Here is a 6,000-nt window from a genome sequence, read left to right as displayed (position 1 = left end):
CCATAGAGGTAGAAGGACCTCATGTGACACTTGTTCCAGGTCTATAGACTTGTTTTTCAAAGGCTTCTTAGTACATTGATCATGTACCAAGAAGTCTTCATTAAGTAATATGCATGATATTGGATAAAAAAAAACATTCAAGCAAAGAGACAGACAATTTAAAGTCTTCACTTGAAAATTTAGCCTACCCAAGAATGTGGACATAGTCAAGGCTAAATAATTTCATTTTGACTCTTAAACAAAGATATTGCATTTTGACTCTTAAACAAAGATATTGCAATTGAACTAGATATTCTTAAGGATAAATTTTAAAAATTAGGAGAAAAGGCCATTTCCTCTCTAACTGAAAATAACTATTAGGAGGTCTTTAAGAAGCTTCTTAGAAATTCTCCTCCTTAGATTTCCAACTAAATGTGTTAATTAGTAGCTAAGCCATAATTAGGAAAAGGTTCAACTATCACAGCATGCTTATGAAAAGAAATACAAACATGCAAAAGAAAGTTGCAGGAAACAACAAACAGAGAAACGTTTAGAACTTGCACCAGGATGAAGAGATAAATTCTCTGTGATTACTAATCTCAAGAAAGGTGACAAAATTCTTATTGCTCATCTTGAGTGAAACTAAGGAATGTTGGCACTAATTAAAAATCATGTTTCTTTATACTTTTTTTTTTGACCATGGTAATAGTTCTTTGACTTCATCATATAATGTGAACAGAGACTTACAGCAGAAAAGTATAAAGTGAGGAATTTTTGGCTTCATTTCATTGACTCATCTAGCCATGAATTTTTTGAAAGGGAATATCCTCTTGTTCTATGATGTTTGGAAAGGGTATAGGAATGGCTGCCTGGAACCACAGTAGCTTACTTACCCTTAGTCAAACAGGAAAAGAAATTTATTGACTAAGCCCTAGACTAGGAACAATAAATCCATAAGCAAGAGTGCTGTCATGGAAATCTTTGTGCTCTCCAGTTATTTAAAACCATTTCCTCCTGCTTCAGGGCTGGCTTTGCTCTCCTTGATCCTAAAATCATATACTATGATTTAAAATCATATACTATGATTTTAGGATCAACAGGAAGAAATTGTTAAGAAAGAATATATATTTTCCATGTATACACACACACACACACACACACACACACACATGTATATATTGGGTTGTCGGAAAAGTCATGATGCATTTTTGCAATGAAAAACAGAAAAAATACGTCATGACTTTTCCGACAACCCAATATATACACCCTCTATTAACACTCAACATTCTACTTATAGTTACCTTTCAGCCGAAGTCCTGTAGTTAATTAAAATTGAAATAAGCTGCGAGGGGCAATACTGTAAAGCATTATCAGTATTTTATAGCTAAGGTTAGTGAGTTTTTCAAATTCTTCCTTGAGATTAGTTTTTCATAAGAAAGAAAAAAACATGAGAATTTACCTGAGAAAAGAGTTCAGGTACTATGCAGGGGCAGAGAGAGGACAAAGATAAAATAGAAATGCTGAAGTCAAAATCTACATGTGGCATAATGCAAGGGTGATAGATTCAGACAGCAATCTGTGACTGTGTGTACATGGGAAGAACTTTTAATTTCCCTGATCCTCAGTTTTCTCATCTATAAAATAGGAGTCATGATTTTTAATCATGATGTTTACCTTAAAAGTTTATAAGGATAAATAAATCCTAAAATAGCCTGTGGCATATTGTAGGAACATGATACATGTTGATTTCCCTTTATTTATCAATTTCCCTAAGAGTAGTCATACATTTATCTATGAAACAAAATAGACATTATAATTGAGTAGACCCTGAGAACTGATTTATAGTTATTAATATTTATAAAAGGCACCATGTCCATATAATTTGTAAAGTCTGTTGACTCCCATTCATATTTACTGATACCATTCATAGCTTCCCTTTAATAAAAATGATTTTCAGTAATAGAATAGATGAATCATATGAGAAAGATTAGATGGTCTAGGGTTAATGAAAAGCGGACAAAGGATGAGAGCCCAAGTTAATATTTCTTCAGCTGGATCACAGGATCATTATATCCATTTGTTTATTCCATTTATTAAATATAGTGTTATATATTATTATATATTTTATTTATTATTATATCATTATTATTAATTTTGTTTGTNTCCCACATAATCAAACTAAATAGATAAATAAATACATTAATAAATAAGTACATACATAATTAGACAAAAGGCATTTTATGTAATGTGTGTGTGTGTGTGTGTGTGTGTGTGTGTGTGTGTGTGTGTGTGTGTGTGTCTAAGCCAGCTGCCTAGATTCAATAGGCTTATCCCAGCCCTTACTGATGTTCGGTATATGGAGACATTTTGTTTGAGTTCTTCTGGTTGCTCTATGAAAAATGAAGATTTTAAATCTAGATGTCTCAAACACTGGTATATTGAACTCAGTTGTGAAAAAGATAGAGTTACAGTCATGCATCAGGAATTGCACATAACGCAAAAACCATTTTCTCTATCAGCTACCTGACCTGTGGAAATGTAAAACTGCCCATCAGAGTGTTAAGAATATATGTCAGGGAGGATAAAAGAATGAGTACCCTTAATAGTTACTATGTGGAAGTGTCTAGGTGATAAATTAGTGCTGATGGATTAGCAACATCTGAGAGACACAGTCCATTTTAGTTAAAAGGATTTGGAATGTTTCTTGGCCCTGGAAACTTTAATTCTATAGTTAATATTAATAGTATCAATTATCTGAAGATCAAAAAAAACAACTGTTTCTCATTAAGTACATGTTTAATTTAGATAGAAGTTAGACCTTAAGCATTTATTGTTGTATGTTTCCTGAGAAGATAGAGTTGTATGATATTTTTTAAATACCCTGAGACACAGTCCATCTTGTTAATTTAAAATTTCCCAGAAACACTGTTAAATAATACAGTGTTTTAATTAAAACAATAAATATGAGAAATACAGGGCATGTAATGAGACAAAGGTTTAAATCTTTATCATTCAGCTGAAAATTTTAGGACATGATATATATAAAAGTGCCTTTAACACCGTATTTGATGTATTTGCTGACATTTGCCTTCTCTGTAACCTCTGACATTTGAGTCCAAGTTAATCATACAGTGTCCCAGTGAAATGGCAACAAAATTAAATTTGACTCTCTCCATCACCTTTACAAATCCCCCCACCAGGAGAAACCTCCCTATCACCTGCCAGTTCATAACCCTCCTCCTTCTCTCTCCATCCTGCTGACAGTAAATCCCTTCACCAGCTAATTGCACAGATGCACCCAGTGCTGCTTCCTGAAGGTCTGCAAAGCTGGGCTTTGATGGACAGCAGACAGTGGCACAATGAAAAAACAAAAGCCTTTTAACCGAGAATACTGCTTTGTTCTGCTTAGAACTTTAAGGTCACTCCAGCTCATTCTGACTGTGGGGATCTTAATTTTTACTCAACCAATTTACTTGCAGCTGTCATTCTTTCCAATATTAAAGTTCAGCTCTTCAAGTGTGGGGATCTGCGGGGTGGGCTGGGGAGGGAATTGGAAGAGCTTGTTACAGACTAAAAACAGCAAAAAACAAGTAAAATCTGGCTTGGCTCTCAAGTACAAAAAGTTATTTTCAAAGCCTATAAATTATGACATAGTGATTAACATGCAATTTAAATATATTTAAACAACAATTATATCACATTTCCAGCCCAGCTAATTGGCCTCACAGATGTTCCCTTGTAGCTGCCTTGCCCTTCCAGGGGGAAATGAATGAGGTACTTTTTATCATGGAAAACAGAAAAAAAAAAAAAAGAAAAAAAGAAAAAGAAACAGAAACATAAAAAGCAGCCAATAACCCTAAAAACGATGAATGCTAAAGGGACTTTGCTTAGCATTTTTTCCCCCATTTTAATGCTAGCAAAAGCATTTAAAACTAGAAAAAAGCATGAAGATGCTCCTATTACTACAATGGTATCTGGCAGTATATCCAGATAGACTTGGCAGGTTGCTGACAGAAAGACACATCAAGCAGGGACAGCGGATGCATTCTAATATGCCGTGCCCTCACTTCCTGTTTTGGAACAGACGAAATGCAAGAGGCCTAGTTATTTTTAATACAACGCCTTTACAACTGAAGGAGGCCTAGCCCAGACAATGAATATAGATAATAAAGTACTTCCTGATGAGGAGTGACTTGTGAGTTATTCCTTTGATCATTTCTCTCTCAAGTTTTATAAAATGCAAAATGGGCATCAGTCCAGGCTGTTTTCTCTGCTGTAATGCTCCTCAAATGTTACCTAGTACAACTTTAACAAAGAGGTCAAAGGAACACTGGTGATTCCTAATATTTTGTTATACCTTGTTTTCTAATATGCAATCATAGAATCGAAATAAATTTATTCCAGTCTCACTTCCCTCTTGCCTTTTCTTGCTATGATCCCAGGTAATGTTTGATAGTACAGTATAAATTGCAAAAGGGCAGGACCATGTCTCTCTCACTGTATCGTGATATCTCCAGCATCTCCCACAGTTCCTGCACTTTCCTTGTAGAGAGTTAATAAATATTTGTTAAATGCTCGCTAAATAATCAGGGTTTATAATATGACAAAGTTCTACCAGGCAGTTGTCATGGTTCTCGTACCATCCTCCTAATTTACATACCACAGGACTATATCGAAAATTCCTTTCCCAAATTATATGAATAATGTATTTGATTTCATTTTTTTCTAAAAAATAGCAAAATATACCAATATTTAAGGTAATGTGGAGAACAGGGAAACATTTTGAAATGCCTCTTTGATGAGTAGATTTGGCATTTTGATTACTTGACTTAGAAAATCCAATTTAGCAGATGTGAATATTTAAATTTTAGATACACTTTACATTTGTGCAGAGCTTACGAAGTTCATTTATATACGTTATCTTACTCTATCTTCACTGAGAATAAGGTAGAAAGGCCAAAGATGAAAATGGGGATCTAAGGTGTTTCATGATGGACCACATCACTTGTAATGGGGGCTGGAGCTCAGAGTTTGTAGCAAATCATAAGACAATCTGTCTATTGTACAATACCACCTCTTGTGCATTACACTTTATATCCCTAACTTTCCATGTCATAACCTTCAGTGTGTTGTTAGCTATGTTATTAGAGAAGGAAAATAAATAAGTATTTTCTATGCCACCATGTAAGCAACAGTCATGGAGAAGTTAAAATGTAAATTAACTGTTCAGGGCTTAGATGTGCCCCTAGATTAGTCCAACAGACTAAGTTCATTAAAGAAATCCTATTATCCAGTTGTTATTAGTTTACATTAAACAGTTCATCTCCATGGGTCCATATTCTTCTTGAATTGTTTTATGAATCTCTAAATGGTAAATAACATTTACCAGGAATAATATCTGGCTATGTTTCATAGCTGTTTCAAGATGCTATTGTCTTCAAAGTTTACTTTAGTCATCTCTGTTCACTCAAAGACAGAAAGTAGAGAACGAAAACAAATCAATTGTTTTTTATCTACACTACTATCTGCCTAGCAAAGTGCCTGGCACATAGACAATAGGTTCTTACAAAATGTGTTTAACGAAAGAATATATATGCAAGTTTTTGTTAAGGAACAGTTGGTATTAATACCACCCCCTAATTTACATTAAGGAACATTGCATTTACTGTTTTATCATATTTTTATATAAGCTTTTACTTCGCCCATAGGCTGCAGTACTAAAATGTAAGGATATCTTTTCGTTTTCTTTTAACTGAAATCTGATTTTAACTAATTATAAATAAATGAAAGTAATATATATAAAGTATGTTTCCAAGAAAGGAATTGATTTTCCAAGATTTTCTGCTGCTGCTTAAAAAAAATAAAAATAAAAATAAAAGTAAAACTGAAGAGAAAATAATATGTACCTTTTTATAAGGAGAGGCTAAGAAGTTGATCCTCTGCTGAAATATTGGAAAATAAATGTAACTTATTCCAAAGTAATTGAAATCCACTTCTACCTTCTTCAAGATAAGTTTCTTC

The 6,000-nt window shown here is 33.7% G+C and overlaps 1 protein-coding gene across 1 annotated transcript in view; it reads left to right on the top strand.

Annotated features, from left to right (window-relative positions):
• Positions 1-6,000, top strand: part of ERBB4 (erb-b2 receptor tyrosine kinase 4) — a 462,722-nt gene that overhangs the window by 443,549 nt on the left and 13,173 nt on the right. The gene's annotated exons all lie outside the window — the stretch shown is intronic.

Source organism: Hipposideros armiger, unplaced genomic scaffold (assembly GCF_001890085.2).
Source record: "Hipposideros armiger isolate ML-2016 unplaced genomic scaffold, ASM189008v1 scaffold_268, whole genome shotgun sequence".
NCBI lineage: Eukaryota > Metazoa > Chordata > Mammalia > Chiroptera > Hipposideridae > Hipposideros > Hipposideros armiger.
Note: the sequence above shows the minus strand (reverse complement) of the source record. Positions and strands in the feature narration are given on the sequence as shown.